The following is a 24,566-nucleotide window of genomic DNA, read 5'->3' as shown; positions in this document are numbered from 1 at the left end:
ATTGGTCCCAGATACCCTTTTCAGGAAGCACTTGTATTCATCTCCTAAGGAACGGCAAGCCCTTCCTCAACGCTATAGAGAAGGCACTAAGCCTGCAATAATTGTTTTTTTGGAACCATGCCACCATTCCTTGGTACTCTGATTATAACCCAAGGTGGTGGACTAGGGTACATATTTCCATAATAAATTAATGCTGTGTCTGTTCCATTGATGAGGTTAGTCCAAAAGCAAGTTTGATCACTTGAAAAATTACTTGCCGGTATAAATAATATTGCATTGAATTTTCTGAGTGTTTTGATAGTCCCATTAACGCTTCTCGTAAATCTTAAATTATTTCAAAAATATATTGAACCATAGCCCAAGCTTCCATCTCAAGAAGTTTTTGATCAGCTCTTATAGGGTAATTTCTAGAAAAACGTCCTTGAGTAACACAGAGTTGTAACAACTCAATTCCCCTTACTTGTGCTAAAATATTACTCTTGTTCTCTGTAACGGTATTCACTCCCGTTATTGTCTCTTAATATTGCTCTCATTTAATTTGATTTATTATTTCTGTTTACAACATAATTTTTTCCTAACCTTCCCATTTCTTCGATTGTTTCTGGTTGTTTTTCTTATAAAAACATTCTTGACTCCTGAATGTATTTTCTAGAAATTGTTTAATTGCTATTTTTGCATACTTTCCCTAGTTTTCTCAATTAGTACTGCCGTATCTTCTTTTAAGGCAAAATTCATCAATGAGACAGAATTGTCTCCTAGCCTTCACATTTCTTTAATTGTTTCTTGTTGATTTATTTTAGATATATTCTCTACCCCAGGATTTTTTATCTACAAACTGTTTCATTGTAATTTTTGCAAAGTTTTCCTATTTTTCTCTATTAGCGCTGCAATACCTTCTTTTATGGCAAATTCATTTACTTTTAAAAAATCATGTTCAAAATGTGTTAATTGATATAGGAACACTCTCCATGTTTCTGAGTCTTTTTTTATTTTAGTTTTTAGTGTTTGACTAAACTATTTCAGAGATAACTCGAATCACCAACAAAATAGTTCTTTTAATTCTAAAAATTCTAAAACGTGGCTTAGATCTTTCCCCGCAGTAAACAATTTTTATCGTGCTCTTGTTTTGTTAACCCTGCTAGTTGGGATTAGCTAAGACGTGACGTTAGTCTAGTGAACTTTTCTATAGGAAGTACAAGGGCTAATCTTGGCTTAGGCAACCAAGAATAGTTGATTTGCAATCTTTTATTTAATTAAGGTCTTTCTCTCCCACATTTTTTTACTTTTGCCTTTTATTATGAAAAGAAATGTTATTTCCAACTCTCGTGGCAATGGTTCTAGGTATTGAAGAACTGCCTGATTGTAAAGTTAAAATCGTAATTCCTGACCTTACCTGACCTGTGCTGGCTGTGCATCCAATGCAAACCTACCACAATAATTGTTTCAAATGTTTTGATAGTTCACGACAATGAGAATCCTTTCGCTAACATAATTCAGATGCTTCAGATAGATAGAGCTCATACAATAGCCTTCGAGCATGCCTACACCATCATTATCGACTATTCCTCCTCAGCATGCTCTAATATGCATGTAAACAACAAAATCTCAAATGAATTCTGTCACTGCTAAAGCAGCTGGAAAAGAATTAATAATTACTCCTCGTTGTGGTCAGTGTGAACAAAGGACAAAATAATAATAAGTGTTAATCAACGTATGCGTAACATTGAATTTCTGTGTGATATTCTGTCTGAGCTGTACAATCACCAAAGAAGTAGCAAGTTTATGGACATATCTGAAAATCTGAAACCGGACTATGAGTGAGCAATTTTTGATGCAGTACAAGATTTAATGTCCCAAAATTAAGTTGTTTCTCACCGTGAAGTTGACCATCCCTCCATTGACGATTTTAACTTTTCCATTAAATTACCACATTTTGGGGGACGATCTGTGAAAGCAACGATCCCATAAAAAATTGTTGAAATTATTTTTTGTCAAACAATATTGAACGATTTATTATGGGCTAAGGAGAATGATTTATTTAAGGCCAAGTAAAATTTTTTACGTATCTTAATCTTCTTGACCTTGTGGTCAATCCATAAAATAGCACCACTGAAACAAGAAATATCTTGAACATTTACTATGTCGTTCATATTACAAGTGATGCTGAATATTTTTCATCGGGTGTTTGCGTAAAGTTTTCAAACAGTAACTGTAACTGTAACTGAAACATATTCACGTTAGTTCACATTAAATTGCCATATAATAACCCTAAGAGAACCTTAAAAACTTTCAACAAACTAACACTTCTTCTTGGTGATTTTTGGGCCAAATTGAAGCCAAAATTTTCTTTCTGCGGATAAGTAATCTGTCACTCTTGCAAACAATTAACAGCTTATCTACCCTCTCTTCTTCAGTCCCTCTACCTGTACCTTCACCCCACTTACCCAGGATGCCATCATTACATGGTTATTCCGGTTTAAATATCCTGCTAGTGCCTGGTCAAATAGATTCCCTTGCTTATGACCCAAATTAAAGAAATTTGCCTGTCTTTAATTACTCCTCAAATAAAAGAGCCAGTTCTTTTATTTTTCCCACAAGTTAATCGTAAAATTTATAAAATACATCCCCTTTTAGAACCATGGTTTTCTTTGGACAGAATTGCCACCACGCCCCTGTTGACATCGGTCATAAGAATAGCTTAAACCCAAATGTTTTTACAATGGCTCCATTGTTCATACACTTAGTATATCCTACTATGATAACTCTTCTCCTATGATAGCTTTAAGTACGGAGCAACCAAGATTAAAAGTAACAAAAACTAAAAAAAAAGAAATTTTTATGCCAATGGATATATCAAAAGAGCCGGATTTTCTTGCTGATTTAAACTATATAGGTATCATTAAGTTTAGTTCTACTCATTAATGTGTACGAGCCTAATAATACTTGTCAGATTTTTGAAAAAGGGAAAATCACCCTCTAGAACTCATAGAATTCTAATGAAAATCACACCATTAGATGCAGTGAATCAGAAAATCCTAAAGTAGAAGTGTCAAGCTTCTATACTCAAAAACGTGGAATTACAATAAGAAAATGCTTTTTTTTTAAATTTCTTTTACTTTCTCTTTTCCATCTCAGTTTTACGTGTGGAGTTGTTAAGGGTCATTGTTTAGAGTAAACTAGCTTTACTTTTCTTCAAAGTGTTTGAGAACAACACTTGAAACACAAGGGTCGTTAAATTATAACAATATAAAGCTTTAGTAAGACTGCTAAAAAACTTTGTCATAAAGAGTGGGGTGTTGAGGAAGAGGCAACTCCTTTCACATGCGTAATAATTACCGTTCATCTTGAGTTTTAATGTTGCTCCTTACTTTCAGTTGAAAAAACTTGTTTCTTTTTTTAATGCAAAAAGAAGAATATTCCCAATCAGCTCGATGTTCGGACCAAACTAACCTGGCCCCTTCTAAGATTCCCACTACTCCCTTTAACCCAATTTATGATTTAAAAATAGTGAAGTTTAAAAACAGTACCTTTAAAAGTCGTCTTTAATTCCCCAAACTTCTTTGAAGCAGCTCTGAAAGTATTAACTTCGAAAAAGTAAACGAATTAGACGTCTCTTATAAAATATATAGATCAGATATGGGGTCGTCCTCTCTAGGGGCTAGTTACCATTTTTGCCTACTCCTATATCTACTGAACAAAGTCAAAAAGTCTTTTGTTATTACTGAAACCGTGAAGAGACGTATTAAGGATTCAGGACTCCACAACCTTGGCTCTGCAAATCTAAATGAAAATGGGTCCCCTTTTTATTAAACCAATGATGTTAACTACAGGTATTTGTCCCATCAAAATTTGTTTAGGAATAATTATGAATTTCCTTTTTCGGAAAAGAAAAATAAATCTTGCTCTATTGATAAGCCAGTAAAATCACCTTAGGCACCGTGACAACAGCCATATCCTATCGATCCTCGGTAAGGGCACTTTTTTAAATCATTTATATCCACCTTTACTTTTACACCCTAGGGATATGCTAGAGTCATTCAGAGTTTCCATTCACTCGCGTCTGGTCTGTCAAACATCTGTTATTGCGTAATCATTCAAGTTGTCGATGAAAAAATTCAACGAATACAGTGGCCTTGTACCATTGCGTAAGGTATCTCAGCTTCCGACTCCTGGTCGATTGAACATCTGTTATTGCGTAATCAGTGCGTAAAATATTATTACGTCGATGAATGAAAGCAACAAACCTAAGTCCCATATAGTGGTCAGGAGCCAACTAGTTTTCTATTACTAGCCTTGTGCAAGAGTTTGAGCCCCCATTTTCCCCTACCAGGGGCCTCTCTGCCCCTCCTTGGCAATAATTTCTCCTGAACCAGCTTCCTCCCTCAAACTTTTTTTGGCGGGGAATTAGATTTCTTATGGGAATAATTTTAGAATTTTTTTCTAGAACTTAGATTTTTTTAGCTTAAAACTTTATTGACCTATGAATTTTTCTTTGGGGGGGACTTAGATATTTTTTTGGATCTTAGAATTTTTGGAAACTTAGCAGTTTTTCAACTTAAATTTTTTTAGCTAAAACTTTTTTGAGAATTTATTTTTTTGGAACCTAGAATTTTTTCGGACGACTCAGACTTATTTTGAACTTATATTTTTGGGGGACGTAACTTTTTCTGGGACTCAGATATTTTTATATTGACACAGAGAAATACATATAAAAACACACACAGACACACAGACAGAGATACAAAAAGACACAAAGGCAAAAAAAAAACATTTATAGACACAAACTGAAAAAAACACAGATATACACAGAGAGACATATAACAAGACTCAGAGACATACTGAAAAAAGACACAAAACATAGATAGAGATGGACAAAAAAGACATATAGACACCTGGAAAGATGGAAAAAGGACAAAAAGACAGAAACATAAACACACGGTCAAAGAAAAAAAGGGGCAGAGATAAACGTACAGAAAAAAGACAAATAGAAGGGGGAGCAAAGAGACAAACAAACAGATACAGAAAAAGACAGACAGACACACAGACAGACAAAACAGATGCGTAGACACAAAGACAGACAAACAAAAAGAGACACAGAGAGACAGGAAACAGAAACATACACAAAAAGAGAGATGGACGTAGGGATACATAGACACAAACACATACAAAAAGACAAATAAAAACACAGATAAATTAATAAAACGACACATAGAAACAAGGACAAAAGGACAAAAAGATACAAACACAAGAACAAAAACACTCTCTCAGAGAGAAAAAGACCCATAGACACAAAAACACACGGTCAGAGAGAAAAAAGACAAAGAGACACACAGACGGACAGACAAACTGAAACACAGATGAACAAGCAAACACATAGACGGATTGAAAAAACATATAGAAACACTGCAAGACATACAATAAAACATAAGCAGACAAACAGACAAACGAAGATGAAGAAATATAAAACCACAGGCAAATATATAAAAGCACACACACAGAGAAAAAAAAACACATTAAAACATAGATAGACTGACAAACACAGAAAAAAAGACACAAAGATACAAAGAGAGATATAAAAATACTCGGTCAGAGACAAAAAAAGACGCACAGACAGAGAGAGCAAAAAAGACAAATAGAGAAACGGACCAACAAAAAAGACACAGATACCAATAGACAGAGGTTAAAACACATGGTCAGAGAAAAAAAAGACAGAAAATGACACATTGACAAGTAGGCAGATGGACTGATCACAAAAGGACACATAAATAGAAAAATTAAATATGTCACAAAGACGGTTTGATTAAACTGACAAAGTGGCAGACACACAAAAGGAAACATAGACACACACACCGACGAAAAGACATATAGTAACAAAGATAGGCATACAAACTGCCACACCGACAGACAGAAAAGAATCATAGACACGAACATCGATTGACGAAAATACATATGGACATACGGACAAACAATCAACAATGAAACACAGACAGACAAACAAGCACACGGTCAGAGATCAAAAAGACACATAGATACACAGACAGAAGGAGAAAAAAGACAAAGAGACATCCACACAAAAAGATAAATAGACACACTGACAGAAGAAATTACAAATAGACAGACAAACAGGCATATAACGAGCTACACAGACAGATAGAAAAAACACACATAGACACACATACAGATTATCAAAAGGACACAGAGATACATATACAGATGGATAAAGACGCAAATAAACACACACACCAACATTCAAAAATAAGTTCATAGAGAAAAACATATTTAAACACACGGAGAGTCAGACAAAAGAAAACAAACACACACAGACAAACACACAAACACAGAGACATACAGAATAAGACAAATTGAAACACAGACAGAAATACAAAAAAAACACAAACACAGAGGAACGGACAAGAAGAAACAAAGACACAGGCAGACATATTAAATGACAGACGGAAACAAAGACACAGAAAAAAGAAAAAAAGAAACAGAAAAAAGATACATATACACACCTATAGATGGACAATAACAGATGTAGACACGAGGAAAAAACACAAAATGACACACTGGCAGAAATACAACATATGGTCAGAGAACAAAAATAGACACACAGACAAAGGGATAAAAAAAACCAAAAGATAGACACACAAAAAACAAAAACATGCATAAAAAAGGAAACACTGACACACAAACGGACAAAAAAAAGAAACATAGTCAAATAGGCAGACGAACATACAAATAAAAAGTTATATAGACACAAAGGCAGAAAAATTACACATAGGCACACAGACAGGTGCAGCAAAATGACAAACAGACAGACGCACAATACGGCTCATAGATGAACAAACAGGAATGTAAAAAGACCCATGGAATCGCAGACAGACAGAAAAATGACACAGAGAAAAACATGTAGATGGGAAAAATACACATAGACATACGGACTTACGGACAAAAATAAACAAAATCACACTCAGACAGACACACAAACATACGGTTGGAAAGAAAAAGATGCATAAACACAGACACACATACCAAAAAAAGATACACAGATATACGTATACGCATATAAAAAGAGACAAAGAAAAAGAAAAAACAGACATATAAACAAACAAACAGATTGACAAAAAGACACAAAAAGACTTGGAAATACGGAACAAAAGACACAACAGATAAACACAAAAGTATACAGTCAGAGAAAAAATATTCACAAGCACACGGACAGAAAGTCAAAATGACACAAAGACACTCAGATGGACACAAAACACACTAACAGACAGAAAAAGACTTATGGACACATAGAACGACATACTGATTACACAAAAAGGCAGACAAGCAAGAAGACTCATAGACACATAGACAGAAATGAAAGATGTACATTGACGTGCATACAGATTGACAAAAAGACCCACAAACATACGATCGGATGGACAAAAAGACACAAAGACACACAAACCGTCACAGAAACATACGCTCAGAGAGAAAAACGAAACATACACACAGGGAGAGACAGAAAAAAGACACACAGACAGACACACAAACACACGATCGGAGCAGAAAAGACTTATAAACGCGAACATTCAAAAAAGACACATAGACATACGGACACGCATATAAAAAGAAACAAAGACAAAGAAAAAACAGGCAAATAAACAAACAAACAGATAGACAAAAAGGCACATAGACTCACGTGCATACAAACAAGCACATGGTCAGAGTGAAAAACACATAAATGCACTGACAATGGGAACGAAAAGACAAACATACAGACGCAAAAAAACATTAGACACACAGACAGACAAAAAAGAAAAATAGACACACAAACAGGTGTATAAAAAGATTCAAGGGCTAATGACAGACAGACAGATTGACACACATACACAAGCGCATAAAAACATACCTACAGATGGATAAAATGACAAAAAAGACAAAAATTCATGGTCAGAGAGAAAAACTACACTCAGAAACACAAAGAGAGAGACAAAGAGTCACAAAGACACAAAGATGGAAACAAAAACACACAGAGTGACAGAAAAAGACATATGCGCACAGACAGACATACAAATAGTCAAACGCAGTCAAATAGACAGAGGGTCAAGAAGACACATAGATACATAGACAGACATACAAAAAGACACACAGACATAGAGAAGAATACACATTGATACATAGGCAGACAGACAGACAAACTAAAATAAAAATAGACGCTCTGACAGAAAAAATACAAAAGAGAGACAGACAAAGGGAGGAAAAAGAAAAACAGATAAATGCAAAGAAAAACACATAGACACGCAAAAAAAGACACAACGATACACAGACAGGTATATTAAAGGAGACACGAAAATACAGACAGACATAAAAAGACACATAGAAATACAAATACAACGTCAAAGAGAAAAAATTACACACAGACACACGGCCAGACAAACAAATGAAAAAAATACACAGTAGGAAACAAAAACACAGAGACAGAGAAAAAGACACATAGACACAGGAAATTGACAGAAAAAAGAGTATGAAACATTTTCTAAGACCAAAATCATTTTGATTGATCAATAAAGATCACAGGAGCAATGAAAATATAAACTAAACATTATCTTAGGATTCTACTAAGAAAAATAAATCCCTTTCACATTTTCTTTATATGGAAAAACTGACCAATATTTGTTAATATCAAGTCAATTATGGTAAAAAAAATATCATTCGGTCAGGTCTCTACGGCTGATATCTCTTTTATCTCTCTATCTTTCTCTTTATGTCTTTTGTTCCTCTGTCTTAAGTCTATTTGTCTCTTTTATATCTTCCTTTGTCTCCTTTTCTCTGTCTGTCTGATTGTCTAAGTATCTTATTTCGGTCAGTCTGTGTGTCTTTTTGTGTGTTAGTTCGTGTGTCCATGTGTCTTTTTTTTCTCCGACCATATGTTTATGTGTCTGTCAGTTTGTCTTTTTGTCCGCCTGCATTTGTATCCATATGTTTTTTCCTCCATCCGTATGTTTATCTATGTGTCTTTTTTCTGTCTATCTCTCTTTTTGTATTTTTCATATGCCTGTCTGTGTGTCTATGTGTCTTTTTCGTCTGTCTTTGTATCTTTCTGTGCACCCATCTGATTGTGTTTTTGCTTCAGCAGTCTGTTTTGTCATAATATTATTTTACTGTTTATGTATCTATGTGTCTCTATCTTGTGTCTGTCTGTCTCCACAGATTTTAATTTGTCTTTTTTCAGTCTCTCAGTGTGTCTTTTTGTATATCTGTCTCTATACATATGTTTCTTCTTGCCTGTCTGCCTGTTTGTGTCCTTTTGCATGTCTGTCTGTGTTTCTAGGTGTCTTTTTTTATCTGTCAATGTGTTTTGTATCCGTCTTTGTGTCTTTTCGTTTGTCTGTCCGTGTGTTTTTGTCTCTTTTTCTCTCTGATCATATTTTGTTTTTGGTCTGTTTGTTTATCTTTGTTTCTTTTTGTCTGTCTGTCTATGTGTCTCAGTGTTTTCGTTCATCTATATGTGTGTCTATTTGTATTGATTCTGTCTCTCTGTAAGTTTGTGTTTCTTTTCATATGTATTTCTGTGTTATTTTAATCTATCTGTGCGTCTATGTATTTTTTTGTCCTTATTTCTGTTTGTCTTTCACCTCTCTTTGTTTGTTTCTTAATTGTCATTTTATGTACGTAAGTCTATGGGTCTTTTTGTATGTCTGTCCGTCTGCTTTTGTGTCAATTTGTCTTTTTTCATCAGTTTGTGTGTCTTTTTCTGTCTGTCTATGTGCCTTTTTTCATATCCTGTCTGCCTGTGTGTGTCTGTTTGTATGTCTCTCTTGATCTATGTGTCTTTTTCTCTGGTTTTGTGTGTTTGTGTGTCCGTGTGTGTCTCTTTGTGTCTTTTGCTTGTCTCTCCCTGTGTCTATAGTTTTTTTTCTCTCTGATAATGTGTTTTTTGCTCTGTTTGTGAGTCTTTGTTTCTCTTATTCTGTCTGTCTGTGTGTCAAGGGATTTTTGTCCATTTATAGGTGTGTCTATTTTTCTTTATTTCGTCTGTCTATAGGTCCGTGTTCTTTTTTTATATGCCTTTCTCTGTGTCTTTTTAATCTACCTTTGTGTGTTTATGTATATTTTTTTGCTTATGTCTGTGTGTTTTTCAACTCCTTCTGTCTTTGTGTCTATTATCATTTTTTTGTACGTGTGTCTATGTGTCTGTTTATATGTCTGTCAGGCTGCTTTTCTGTCAGTTTTTCTTTTGTCCCTCAGTCTTCGATTTTTTTTTCTTTCTGTCTTTGTGTCTTTTTGTATATCTCTCTGTGTCTATATTTTTCATTTTACCCGTCTGCCTTTGAGGTTTTTTTTATATTTCTGTCTCAGTGTCTATGTGTCTTTTAATCTCGGTCTGTGTGTTCGTCTGTGTGTTTTTGTGTCTTTTTGTTTCTCTTTCCGTGTGTCTATGTTACTTTTTCTCTATGATCATGTGTTTTGTGGTTTGTTTGCAAGTCTTTTTTTTTTTTTTTATGTGGTCGTCTGTGTGTCAAAGTGTTTTTTTCCATTTATATAGGTGTCTATTTTTCTTTATTTTGTCTGTCTGTAAGTCCGTGTTTCTTTTATTTGCCTTTTTCTGTGTCTTTTCGATCCATCTCTTCGAGTCAATATATGTTTGGTGCTTTTATTCGTTTGTATTTTACCTCCCTCTATCAGTGTGTTTATTATCATTTGATGTGTGTGTGTCTATGTGTCTCTTTGAATGTCCATCCGTCTGTTTTTTTGTCAATTTGTCGTTTTTCTGCCAATCTGTGTGGCTTTTTTATGTCTCTTTGCGGGTCTATATAATTTTTTGTCCGCCTTTCTGTGTAACTGTGTCTGTTCTTTTTATCTCTGTCTTTGTGGTTATGTTTCATTTTCTGTCTTTCCTTGTGTTCCTGTGTCCGTCTGTATTGCTTTATGTCTTTTTATTAGTCTGTCCGTGTGTCTTTGTGTTGTTTTTTCTTTCTGATCATGTTGTTATACGTCCGTCTGTTTGTCTTTGTGTATTTTGTCTGTCTTTCCGTGTGTCTTTTTTTCCATCTGTGTTTATGTGTATCATTTTTGTTTTTTTATATGTCCTTGTGTCTTTTTACAGTCATGTCCTTGTCGGTCTGTTTGTGTGTTATTTTTGTCTGTCCGTCTGCCTATGTGTCAAATTCTCTGTTTTTGTCTGTCTGTGTTTCTATATGTCTTCTTGTCCTCTTTGTTTTTTTTAAGTATGTGTGCGTGGGTATTTCTGTCTTTCTGTGTGTTTGTGTGTCCGTCTGTGTGTTTTATCTTTTTGTCTCTCCGTTTGTGTGTCTGTGTCTTTCTTTTTTCCGACTGTGAGTTATTGTGTCTGTTTTTGTGTCCTTCTATCCGTCTCTCCGAGTATCTATGGGTTTCTTTGTCCACTAGTATGTTTGTTAATGTGTAAATTGTCTGTGTGTTTTTTCCCGCTGACATGGATTTATGTGTCAATCATTGTACTTATTTGTTGTTTTTTTCTTTGACTCTGTGTACCTATGTCTGTCGTTGCATTATTTTGTCCATCTCTCTGTGTTTCTAAGTGTCATTTCTTATCTGTCTGTGCGTCTATATGTCATTTTGTCCATCTGAACATGTGTTTTATAGCCTTTTTCTCTCTGACCTTCTGTTTATGTGTACGTCTGTGTGTATTTGTGTTTTTTTCCAATAAGTGTAAATCAATGTTTCTTATTTCTGTCTGTGTGTATTCCTTTGTATGTCTCTCTGTGTTTCTATGTGTCTCCTTGTTTTTCTGTCTGAATATGTGTTTTTGTAAATCTGCCTGTGTATTCATCTATGTGTCTTTTTGTCTTTTTGTTTGTATGTCCAAGGGTTTATGTGTCTTTTTCTCTTTGATTGTGTGCTTGTGTTTCTGTATGTGTGTATTTGTTTCCGTTTTTCCGTGTGGGAATGTGTCATTTATTCCATATATATATATATATATATATATATATATATAAATATATATATATATATATATATATATATATATATATATATATATATATATATATATATATATATATAAATATATATATGTCTTTTTATAAGCCTGTTTGTTTGCTGATATGTCTTTTTTTGTATGTCAATGTGTCTTTTTCTCGTCTATGTGTGTGTCTTTTTGCTTCTTTTGTCCTTGTTTCTATGTGTATTTTTCTCTCCAACAGTGTGTTTGTGTATCTGTCTGTTTGTCCTTGCGTTTTTGTCCCTCTGTCTGTTTCTTTTTTTCAACCTGTATGTGTGTTTATATGTCCTTTTTTGTTTGTTCTAGTGTCCACACGTTTTTTTGTATGCCTGTCTTTGTGTCTGTGTCTTCTTTTTTCTGTTTTCGTATCTAAGTATCTTTTTGTGTGTCACTCTGTTTGTCTTTTTGCTCCTTTTAAAAGTTTTTCTGCGCGTCAATTTTTTCTTTGTGTGTCTATGTGTCTTTCTGTGTGTCTGTCCGTCTGTGTATGTGTTAGTATGTCTTTTTTTGTATGTCAATGTGGCTTTTTACATGTCTTTTTTTTGTGTATCCATGTGTCTTTTTGTTGGTTTGTCTTTTGTCTGTGTCCTTTTGTATATTTGTTTGTATTTTTATGTGTCTCTTTCTTTCTTTCAGACTGTTTGTTTGTCTGTCTGTGTGTCTTTGTGTCTTTTCGTGTGTTTATGTGTCCTTTTGTCCATCTTTATATTAAAATATGTATATTTTTTTAATAGGTTTGTGAGTCTTTTTATATGCCTCATTGTTTGTCTTTTTCGTCTGTCAGTGTGTCTATGTGTTTTTTTTGTGCGTCCGTCTGTTTGATTTTTTGCTCCTACTGCCTTTGCGTATATGTGTTTTTTTCACTCTAAACGTCTATTTGTGTATCTTTCTGCAAGTCTATGTGTCTTTTTGTCCACCTGTTTGTGTGTGTCTATGTTTTTCTTTCTGTCCGTTTATGTTTCTTTTTACTTGCCTCTCTGTGAGTGTGTGTCTTTTTGTCAGTCTTTATGTCTAAATTCTTTTTTGCGCACCAGTCTTCTTGTCTTTTTGCCAGTGCCATCTGGGTTTCTATGTGTCATTTTTATGTATAGGTGTCTATGTATTTTGTGTGTGTTTTTCATCTCTCTATGTGCCCATGTATCTTTTTTCTGGCTTTTTCTCTCGAAAAATGTGTTGATTCTATTTTGCACATGATTTACACCTCTTTCAAGCTTCTTTAAAAATCATGCCCTATCAATGAAACTCAGATACTTTTCGATCTTGATTTGTATTGTGCTGAGATTTCCCACGCTATAAGATTGGCCGAAAAAGAAGTGGCTCCAATTTGAAAACTACGTGTCGGCACACAAGTCTCCAATTGGTTAAAAAACACAATGTCTTTGCATTATTTTGTCCATCTCTCTGTGTTTCTAAGTGTCATTTCTTATCTGTCTGTGCGTCTATATGTCATTTTGTCCATTTTGTCCATAAGTCTTTATGCGTGTCTATGTGTCTTCTTCTTGGTCTGTCTATTGGTGTCTTTTTCTATTTCTGACAGTTTGTCTTATTGACCCAGGTCCGTAACGAAATCATTAATATAAATGAGAAAAAAAATTGGACCAACAACAGAGCCTTGTGGGACTCCCCTTCGGACAGGTAGGGGATGTGAAGTTACCCCACCCAGACTCACATTCTGTACTCTATCAGAGAGATAAGTGCCAAACCATGAGAAAGGAAGTCCACGAATCCCTAAGTTTTTGAGTTTACTTAATAAAACACTTTGATCAACCATATCAAAGGCCTTAGAAAAATCCAGAAATAAGTCCAATACAGTATTTTTAAGGTCAAGTTGGGAACGTATAAACTGTGTGGCGTCTATTAGTGCATGAGCAGTTGAAAATTTGGAACGGAAGCTATATTGATGAGGAGAAATCAACGAATCTGATGAATGAATCCCAAATCAAAAGGGAGAAAGAGGTCGGAATATAATTCTCTCGAGCACTTTAGATATAACTGGGAGAAGTGAGATTGGACGATTATTACTTATCTCAGACGGATCGCCTTTTTTATGAATTGGGATAACAATTGCTGATTTAAGGGAAGATCTGGGAAGACTCCATGGTCATAGACAGGTTTGCTATGTGCACAATGGGTTCACAAACTTAGAAAGAAACGGTCCTAAGAAGCTTATTACTTATGCCCAAGAAGTCAGGTGTACTACTATTAGAGAGACAATTGATAACTTGTAGCACCTCTTTACGATGAGTTGGAGAGAAAAACATGGATCCAGGATTCTTGCTAGGTTGTACTAACTTGGAGATGGAACAGGAGTTAGCATTTGGAATATTAGTGAAATAATTATTAAAAGCATTTGGTACTGAACTTGGGTGAATTAATCTGCCACTGATGTCCTTAAGGTTAAGAGGTACAGATCATGAATTCCTTTTTTTTTTAAGGAATTTCATTTATTGTGGACCAAATTTTCTGCAAGTTCCCTTTGCAATGAGAGATTTTTGAATAATAATGTTTTTTTGGCTTCCCGGACAAGTTTGGTATGAAAGTTTTTGTATTTTTTAATATTAGTCAGGTCAATAACGTTACTGGTTTTGCAAGCTAACTTATTCAGGTCATTTTTTCGGTATGAAGAGATTATCAGGCTATTAGACATCCAGGGGCGTATATGGGTAGTTTTTCGGTTTGATTTATGAACTGGAAAGTTTGAACTGATAAGATCACTCAGTCCCTGTGTAAAATCATTTCTGACTGAATCAACATCCTGACAATCCAAAACTTTGGACCAGTCGAAGGATTTCAAACGATCTGTGAACCTATTAATATTCACAGTATTATATATTCTATTATACGTAGGGGTATTAGTTCTAGAGGGTTGAGTAGCTGGTAGGGAGAGATAGATTGGAAAGTCATCTGACAGGTAAGAGAATATTATTTTGGAGGACAGATGGTTTCCCAGGGAAGTGGATGCAAAAATGTTGTCAATTACAGTAGCTGTAGACCTCACAGGATCAACTCTAGTAGGAAAAAGGACTGTGGGAAGTAGACCGCTTGAGGTGAATTTACAAGTTTCAAGTGAACTGAGCGACAAAGTTGATTTTGTCAAAAGGTCTTAGCTCAGGATCATTTACAAAGAGGGAAAATTTCCATTCTCCTTCTTCCTTAAGGCCACTCACATTATAACCTCAAAAGAAAGGAGAGAGAAAATGTCATTGCGTTAGTCTAAATTGGCTTTTATTAACACCCGTACTGAAAACATTTCTCTCAAATTTCATATCCCCATCAGACCTTACCGCCTTGGCAATATCAACTTACTGTCTAATCCGTGCTGTAGCAAAGGGGTTCCACAAGAGATATTTACAATATTTTCTTGACCACCTTAATAATAATTTTGTAATTGTTCCCGAACAGAATTAACTGGTCTGCCTTTTTTCTCAGTCGATGTGTATTGTAACAAAAAATCTTCCCCTCTGTATCTATTACAGAATTTATTTTGCGTGCCTGTGATATTTAGGCTAATCTAATCTTCTGCATAATCCCTATTTCAATTCTCAGGAATTATGATCATCACTTTTAGCTTTGATAACTTTGACTGATTTTTAAATTGAATTGGGCGAAGTAGAAACTCTAAGCGAATGCGAATCCACAATGCCTGCACGGTGACAAAATAGCTCACTTGGAAAAATCGCTTTTATAAAAAGTCAATTATCCTACAAAACACCTGACCTACGACGATCATTGTCTTCTCAAATAGAAAACTTCTTAAATAGCATCGCACAGGAGCACGCTTCGGAGACTTTTGTGTTTTTTAACCAATTGGAGACTTGTGTGCCGACACGTAGTTTTCAAATTGGAGCCACTTCTTTTTCGGCCAATCTTATAGCGTGGGAAATCTCAGTACAATACAAATCAAGATCGAAAAGTATCTGAGTTTCATTGATAGGGCATGATATTTAAAGAAGCTTGAAAGAGGTGTAAATCATGTGCAAAATAGAATCAAGAATTTGTTTTAAATATATAGGAGCGAATGAATTTTATCCAAGTCAAATTTTTAAGATCCTATAGGCTTTGGCATATCTTGGTTCATTTGTGTAAATGTTAAATCTAGTTTAAAAGTCAGTGATATGGAATAGAGCATCAACAATTGGTGATGAGATATTATGGTAACCACAAAAATTGGGAATTTAATCGAATGAATCACATTGTCTAAGTTTGATGTATGAGATGAAGTGTAAATATATATATAAGATTTTCTGTTTTTGGCTGCACATTTAACTCATCAGACACCAGAGTACCAGGGATAATAGAAGTACGAAGTGATACGGCTGATGAAAAAAAATCACAATTAAAGTCTCAAGTAACGACACATGTTTGATAGATTCACTCAGGGATGTCTGGAAATTAAGTTGCTGTTAAAATAAAACTTTAAATGTCTTAGATTTAATGCAACGAACCGCTTTAGAGCATTCAAGAATACGTTTCAGGATCTCGGACTCATATTTATCTGTCGAAACACTTTTAACTATTGCAGTGGAGGCTGGCGACTTTACTGACACGGTTATATTTTAATGGGACTGTTTCCCACTCTCATTAAAAGAATTGGCATCATGTTTGCATCGTATGGCAACTTGTCATTCGCTATCCAAACGCTTTAGCTGTTCAATATCTGTCAAAGCAGCCGGACATAAACATTCTACCAATTTTTTGCTCTGTTCTGGCAGAGACAGGCTAGGACAATTTTTCAAGACTAGACCTTAAGTGGGTGGTTTTACGTTAGGTTTTAGTTGATTGAGAGGTGTGTTGGGGCTCGCAAAGCCAGATAATTTATGTTTACTCACTTGCCTTTCCCTGGATGAGCCTTTCAATTTTTTTATTGATTTTATTCACTTGCGGGACAGAAGAAGCAGTAACAGCATCACCAAAAACAGGTAGGTCGATCGGCCAATAAATTACAAATTTTGGCATGACTCGTTTCTCTGTAGCCGCTGTAGTAGTCTATCTGCGTAACTTTTGTGTTTTTATCGTCCTTTTTAAGATCTTTTAGTCTACAACTGATTTGCTCAAGGTTCTTTTAATATAACCAATATATACAAAATATTAGGTAACTCAAGGCCGAGAGTATAGCTCGAATTCAATTGAGCTACCTTTAAGCAACACTAAATATGCACAAAAATTAAAATTAAATAGTTCTCTTAACTAATCTTGGCAGAAATAAACAAAAGACAAATCTCGTGCCGTACGATACCACTTCCATCCTCTGCGCACCATTTTGAGACACAATTAAATTTACAACTTAAAACCAAGTGAGTCATAAGACATCTGGAGACCTCATGGGCGAACCCTGGAGACCAACCCAATACTTAAAAAAATAATAAACATCCTTAAAAAAATTCATATTATTTAGATTTATAACTTTCAATCAGCACTCTTTTCAACTTCCGTCTTATAGCATCTGTGCTTACATTAAAATCAATTTCATTTTTAATCTTTCCCAATGTAGAGGAATCAAATACCTCAGGCAAAAACGCGACCTCTCTGTAACTACCTTAGAAGTCCGCAGATTATATTTACCACGGGTTTCAACTTGTGAAGATGAAGGAGTAGAAGTAAGACCCATCGATGCAAAATATCTGGGGAGCTTTTCGCGATCAAGCTTAATCCTAAACCTAACACTTAAAAAATTGGATACTTTGCCGAATAGGAAGAATATTATGAAGCGAGAAAAGGGTCTCTGTTGTGGATTTTAAGGGGAATTTTGATGGCGATGGCAGAAAAGGCTTAAGGATATGAACTTGTTTATTTAGGATAATCTGTAAAGGGGTAACATTGCTTTTAAAAGTGTTCAAAAAAATTATAGATGTATAATCAAAATGGAATTGTACAAGGGAAAAGTAAAGGGAATTAAAAGTGCAATATGGGAGTAGGTTTTTCATTCTGCACATCATACCAACTCCACGGGCAGACTTTACTCTAACCTGATTAATTTGCTCTTTCCATGACAAATTCTCATCAAACACAACTCCCAAATATCTTACCGATGCAACCCTTTTGATAAGAGACTCAGGTTCATTCGCGGAAAGGGGAACTGATTCTATATCTGAAAACTTGTGACCAGTTCTGCTGTTAACAATAAACTTCGTCTTCTTTCTGTTCAGAAGTAGTCTATTATCAGAAAAAATAACAATAACAATAAACTTCGTCTTCTTTCTGTTCAGAAGTAGTCTATTATCAGAGAGTCAAGTAGACAATCTATCATATATGGATGTTAAATTGACCACTAGCTCTTCACGAGATTTACCAGAAACGGTTGCTGCTGTGTCGTCAGCAAACTGAGTGTCTATAGAAGAAACTCCAGTAGCTGAGCACAAATCATTAATGTAAACTAGGAAAAGCAGAGGTCCTAATACGGATCCCTGGGGAGCACCAACCTTATCTGACTGCTGTAAAGAATTAGATCTAACATCATTATATATAAGTATATGCTGCCTCCCAAGAAGATACGATTAAAGTAACCTAAGGCAATTACGACGAATACCAGCATTCAAAAGCTTATACAAAAGATTTTGATGAGAAATGGAATCAAAAGCTTTCTGTATGTCTAAAAATATAGTTGCAGGCGTTTCACCACGGTCAAGATAATCACTAATATGTTGGACATTAATAGCCATAGGATGATCAGTGCAGTGCCCTTTTCTAAATCCAAATTGAAGTTTAGAATTGCAATCAAATTTCTCAAAGAAAAGAATGAATTCTGTTATATAATGGTCACTCTACAACCTTCGAAAAATCAGAGAGTATCGATATAGGACGATAATTAGCAGGAAGCCTCGGGTCATCACCTTTATGTAGGGCCAAAATTCTTGCTGATTTAAATGTTGAAAGATAGACACTAGTGGCAAATATAAGATTAATAATGTGGCATTACACCTGTAATATAAATGGGAATTTTTCTTTGACCAAATTAGTCGAAGATCCATCAAGGGCTTCAGATGAACCGTTCTTCATTTTAGATATTGTGTATTTTAGTTCAATTTCAGTGACCAGGGAAAGGAACATATTTTTATCAGAGGGAGGGGGCATGTGATCTTTAAATAAATCATTATTATTATTATTTGGAGAAACATGAGATGCATTAGCTGTTTTTTTTTTACCGATGCTCACAAAATGAGCATTGAGCAAGATCACTATTTCCTGCTTATCGCAAGAAAAAGTACCAACACCACATAACATTTCATTCGGAAATGAAGATTTCTGAGACCTCCCCAACAAAGAGCTAATAAGTCTCCAAGTGTGTTTTTGATCCCCACGAGCTTCTACAAATTATCTTTCAAAATAACTAGCTTTTGATTTCCGAATTAACTGTGTCAGGACATTTTTATACTTTTTAAACTCTTCTTTATTTTTAGTAGATGGGAATGACATAGATATTTTAAATAGCTTATTTTTTATTGAAATAGAGTGTAGAAGCCCGCGTGAGATCCATGGTTTTTTAGGGAGTGTATATTTTTCTATTTAAATGTGCCTCAATGGTCATGCTTCATCCAAGCACTCACGGAAATATTTTGAAAACAGAGCCGTAGAAATCTCAGGGCATTCACATTCTTGAATTGCAGTCCATTCATTTAAATACTAAAGGTTCCTTAATTTATCCATTCCTTCTTTATCAATTTTTCAAGTTTGTTTAAATTCCGAAAATTTTTGTCTTTGATTAATTCCAACATTGGCAACTACCACACAACGGTCAGAAACATCTGTAAATATAATATGTGAAAGAGTAACGGGGGTAGTAGAAAAAATATTATCAATGAGAGTAGCCGTATCTTCCGTAACCTGGGTCGCAGACCTGCATGATGGTAAAAGTGATTTTAATAGGTTCATGCACAGACACTCAAGCGATTTTTCATGCAAATGATTAGAAATTCCTGGTCTATTTGTCTGAGCTAACAATAAACTAATATTAAAATCATACATTACCAGAACTTGCTCAGAATTCAAATTAGTCGCATCTTCACTGAAGCATTCATAAATTTGCAAAAACTCTTGTAACGAAGCCGATGGTGATCGATAAACACCACAAACAAGAACTTTCCTATTATCAATCATACACTTAAAGCAAAGGCTCTCAAAAGTCATTTCTTGGTCATGCTTAGATAGTTGCTTCTTCACAACAAATGGAATATCATCCCGAACAAAAAGCCCAACTCTGCCACCCTGTCTATTTTCCCTATTATTAGATATAAATTTAAATCCATCAAAATTCATGAATTCTGCATTTTCATTACTTAAAAACGTTTCACATAGGCCTAAGATACTTACCCTGTGGTTACAAAGTAACTGCGAAACAAACTCGTGGCTACTAGCCAAACCTCTGCGATTAAAAGGTGCTGATCTTAAGTTCCCATCAATTACAGGTGTTCCTAAATCCCCTTCAAATAAAAAATGAGTAGCAGGAAGGCTAGCTAAATGATCATCATAAACACCTTTAGCAAAATGGGAAAATCATAATAAATATTTTCTAGATCAAGCTGATCATCGAGGCGGCTCCCCAATCTTCCCCCAGACTCCCCACCTCTCACGTGTTATATATAAATTGCATCTTTACCTTATGTCCCAGGCAGGAACGACGAAAAAATGGAAATGGCATCGCACCACTAATCAGGCAAATCGGGTAAAAAAAGTGGCAGAGAACAAACAAGACGTCGAAATCTGATTTTTTTCACTAGACCTACTAACACTAGAAAACTAAAAAAAGATTTTACGTAAAAAATGAGGTTGTAGAACCCAACATGTACACAACACTGTAACAGAAGTGGCAAGAAAATCAATCAGAATTTCTATCACAATACTAATAATAATCACAATGGGACAGCAAAAACTAGCCCACCACTCTTTCCCAGGATGACGAGGCCGTGGATTTGGATTCAAGCCAAAGCTTCGAGCCCTTCTGTTTAACAAACATAGACTTTGCGGAATCTGATTCACGTAAGTCCTTTGCTTTCGCAAGAACTTCATTTCGAGTACCGTCTAGCTTGGGGGGAAGATCGGTGCACACACGAATGCCGCTCCCCTTTAATTTACGAACTGAGTTGATAATCCTCTGAATGTTCTGCTCGTTTACAACCGAGATAAATACAGGTGCTGGACGATGCCTTCGATTAGTAGCGTTAACGTGGCCTGACAGACGAGACGGAGCATTGGAACCACTAAGCATGCGGTAGCACTTCGTAATCTGAATGGGGTCACTTATCTCAATTGTAACACATAAAAAAAATTTCACATTTTCTTCAACTGTTTGAGACGGCCGCTCAGTAAGCATGCCATGAATTAAAAAAATTAAATTTGCGGCCCTTGACATCACTTTCCAGTATCTGATTCTCCAGTTGATCACACCTTAATTTTTAATCCTCCAACTCCTTTTCCAGTTGCCCAATTTTTATATCTCGATCGGAGGCATCCTTTCTTAGCGTAGCTATTTCCCTCGTAAGAGACCGAATGGACTATTTGATGTCTTTTTGAGAACGGATTACAGCATTAAGCTTTTCCGTTCAAATCTTCACTGCTTCATCAACGTTCTTTTGTGATACTGCCATAATGATTGCAATAAAGCCACTTCCCTCTTGATTTAATGCAGCATGTAATCAAGCACAGGTAAACAGTTAATCTCCAGGCGAGCCAAAACTGGTTAGCTATTTCACTTTGCAATGCAATCTAGATTGAATATAATCCAGTCAAACCAGTCCAATCAGTTTTATCCCTTTTTTGACTAAATGGTCTTCACACCACGAACAAGAATGAAAGACTCACTGCTCTCTCACTGCCCTCCCGACAATTTCTCAACTCTTAATCCATCAACGATCGATCTTTAAAGTAAATTTTAGACTGGGTGCCAAAAAAATCTTCAGTTCAGTCATATGTCCAAAACAAATGAATAAAAATATTCGAAAACACAAAAAGTTTGCACCTTTAGGTAGTACCAGACACTTACATCTGAGTCAGCCAAACAAATCTTTCCGTACTTGGGTCAAATCTGTTCAAAAAATACAAGCACTGTCAGATTGCGTAAGAATAAAAGTCACTTGTTACTTTAATATTTTACAGTTTATTTTGAGACTGTCATAATCACTGAATTAATTATATTTTCGAGCTCATAGAATCAAGTTCAAACAATTCACATGGATGTTTAAACTTTGGAATCGAGTAAAATAATCTTCTTTGTTGACTACAACCCAACTATCGAAAGGCAAATTTTCCCTGTCTATAATTTTATGAGATAAGAAAGAAATGAGTTTAGTCTGACAAAGTTTTAAAATATATACCACAGGAAATATTTTCTATGATTCGATGAGAAGTATTACCCTTAGCATTTTCATTCAGACTTAGGTTAAAAGAACCAGTCTTGCTCCGCAAAAATTGATGTTTTAATCTCTGCCAGTTGTTTTAATATTGACATTACCGCTAGTCTACTGCCACTATTATTAGGCTTTTGGAGGTAACACAGATAAATTTTCACTAGTGCTAGATCATCAAATGGAGCAAACGATGCACTTAGGCTCCTCCTACGCTCTCAAAGAACAGCAAACTAAACAAATTACGTCTTCTGGAGTTATTTCTTTTTAAAAGACCGGATCGTCTCTGTTCGACTGCCACCTTAAGAACCCAACATTAAGACCAGGAGCGGAGAAGAGAACCTTTTCTTACTACAGAGGAGCACTTTTATATTCAACTAAATGTCCTGGAATTCGTAACTTGGTTTTCCAAACTCCATCTTCACAAGCAAAAGAAATTTGAGAAATACAAATAGAGGTTCCTCCATATATCGAGCTCCTTAACAACACTCTAAAGCTATACCTAGACTAAATGACAAAATTATAGAAATAGTTAAAAATGTATAAAGCTCACTATTCATTCAAACACTGTATAAGAACTAGAATGGGACTTCCAGTAAAAAGGAAACTTTAAAAATGGCTTCCACAGGTAGCATCTAGGTTTGGCAAATATTCTATGACACAATAAATTACAAATTACCCTTTTGGTTCCAAACCAATTAGCAACTGAGCAAAAATCAAAAGCGAAATGAATTAAGCTACAAATAGCCATACATGTCTTTTCAAGCTATTTTTCATTCCTGCATGATTGAACACTAGCCTCAATTTTTTCAGGCTGGTGAATAGCTAACTATTGAAAAATCTAAGGTAATAATACCATACCATATGGAATCCGGTAGAAAAGTCAAATGATATCAATAGAAAGGTAAAGCAAGGGGTGAACAAAGAATTCACTTAGAATTGAAGTTGGAATAACATTCAGCTTAATAAGACGGACATTTAAATGACAATTAGGGCCTGGCGCTAACACTTAAATGTTCCCTGATTACCATGTGAAATTTTTACCTTAATAGCCTAGTCAAGAAGTAGCTGCAGAGGAAGTGTTAATTGCAATAGTAGTAGTAGTTAGTAACACTAGTAGTAATATTAGTACTAGCAGGGGTAATAGTAAGCGTACTAGTAGTAGTGGTAGCAGTAGTAGTATTAGCTGCAGTAGTAGTAGTGGTAGTATTAGTGGAAGCATTAGCGTGCATGTTTTGCTTTATGAACCAAAAATAATCCCCCTCATAATTTCCTAAAAGTTAAAATTCAGATGTTTTAGTAGTCTAAAGGTATACTCTTTTGAAAACCTGCATGCACACAATGAGTTTTAATTTAGTTTATTGCTCTTCTCAACACTCCCTCATAGCTTATACTTAGCCTTTTTGGACACAAAGGGATAGACAAGCCTCCCTTTACCAATGACAAATACTATGTATAAGGAATGGGTGAATAACATAAATTGAAGCCATTGCTCATTTTAGAATTTTAAACGAAAGTCTCTGATGAGATAAGGGGCTTAGAATGAGACTGCTTGTGGGACTTCCAATCGATTTTTGTTCTTCGAAAGGACACAATAACGTTTTAATTTCCAATCAAACGATACCCCCTTCGAAGTTTATACGACTTCTCCTTTTACAATACATGCCTTGGTAAAATGAATAATTAGATAATATATTGATCCATCTTCAGCCTTAACTTAGGCATCTCTATTGCAATGCCGATGTTAACGACAAGGATAAATATTTATTAAATAATATGCCTAATAGAACAGGAAAATTATAGAAATATACCTAGAAACCGTCTGAAATTAATCTTAATTCCCCTGGATCTCCGAAAGAGATTATCAACTATTTTAACTTACACTTTTTTCCATCAAAAATCGGCATTCCCATTTCGGGAAAAAATTAAAAATGGTTGATGAAAAACTTCACTCCCAAGTAAATCTCTTCCCACGCCAAATAATCTGGATTAACAGTGAGATATTTATACTTAAATTACTCTTCTACTCTTGCAAGCTGGGATCTTCGGGTCATCGGGAATTATCCATAACCAAGCCTTGAATCAAAAACTTATCATCAGATGTGAGTTTAAAGGTCAACGAAACGAGAGATTTTCCTTTTCTATAGGATATATTAAACTGTGTGGTGAAACTTAAGTACCTACACAAATTGTGAGTATGGCAAAGCTAAACAATAGTATATCAAAAGAATGTAGTTTAACTCACTTTGCACCGTTAA

The 24,566-nt window shown here is 35.1% G+C and overlaps 1 protein-coding gene across 1 annotated transcript in view; it reads right to left on the bottom strand.

The window, feature by feature from the left end:
* Nucleotides 1–24,566, bottom strand: part of LOC136034566 (galactosylceramide sulfotransferase-like) — a 92,194-nt gene that overhangs the window by 43,774 nt on the left and 23,854 nt on the right. The window lies entirely within an intron of this gene.

This window comes from Artemia franciscana, chromosome 13, assembly GCF_032884065.1.
Source record: "Artemia franciscana chromosome 13, ASM3288406v1, whole genome shotgun sequence".
Classification (NCBI taxonomy): domain Eukaryota; kingdom Metazoa; phylum Arthropoda; class Branchiopoda; order Anostraca; family Artemiidae; genus Artemia; species Artemia franciscana.
This window is presented reverse-complemented; position numbering and strand designations above follow the sequence as displayed.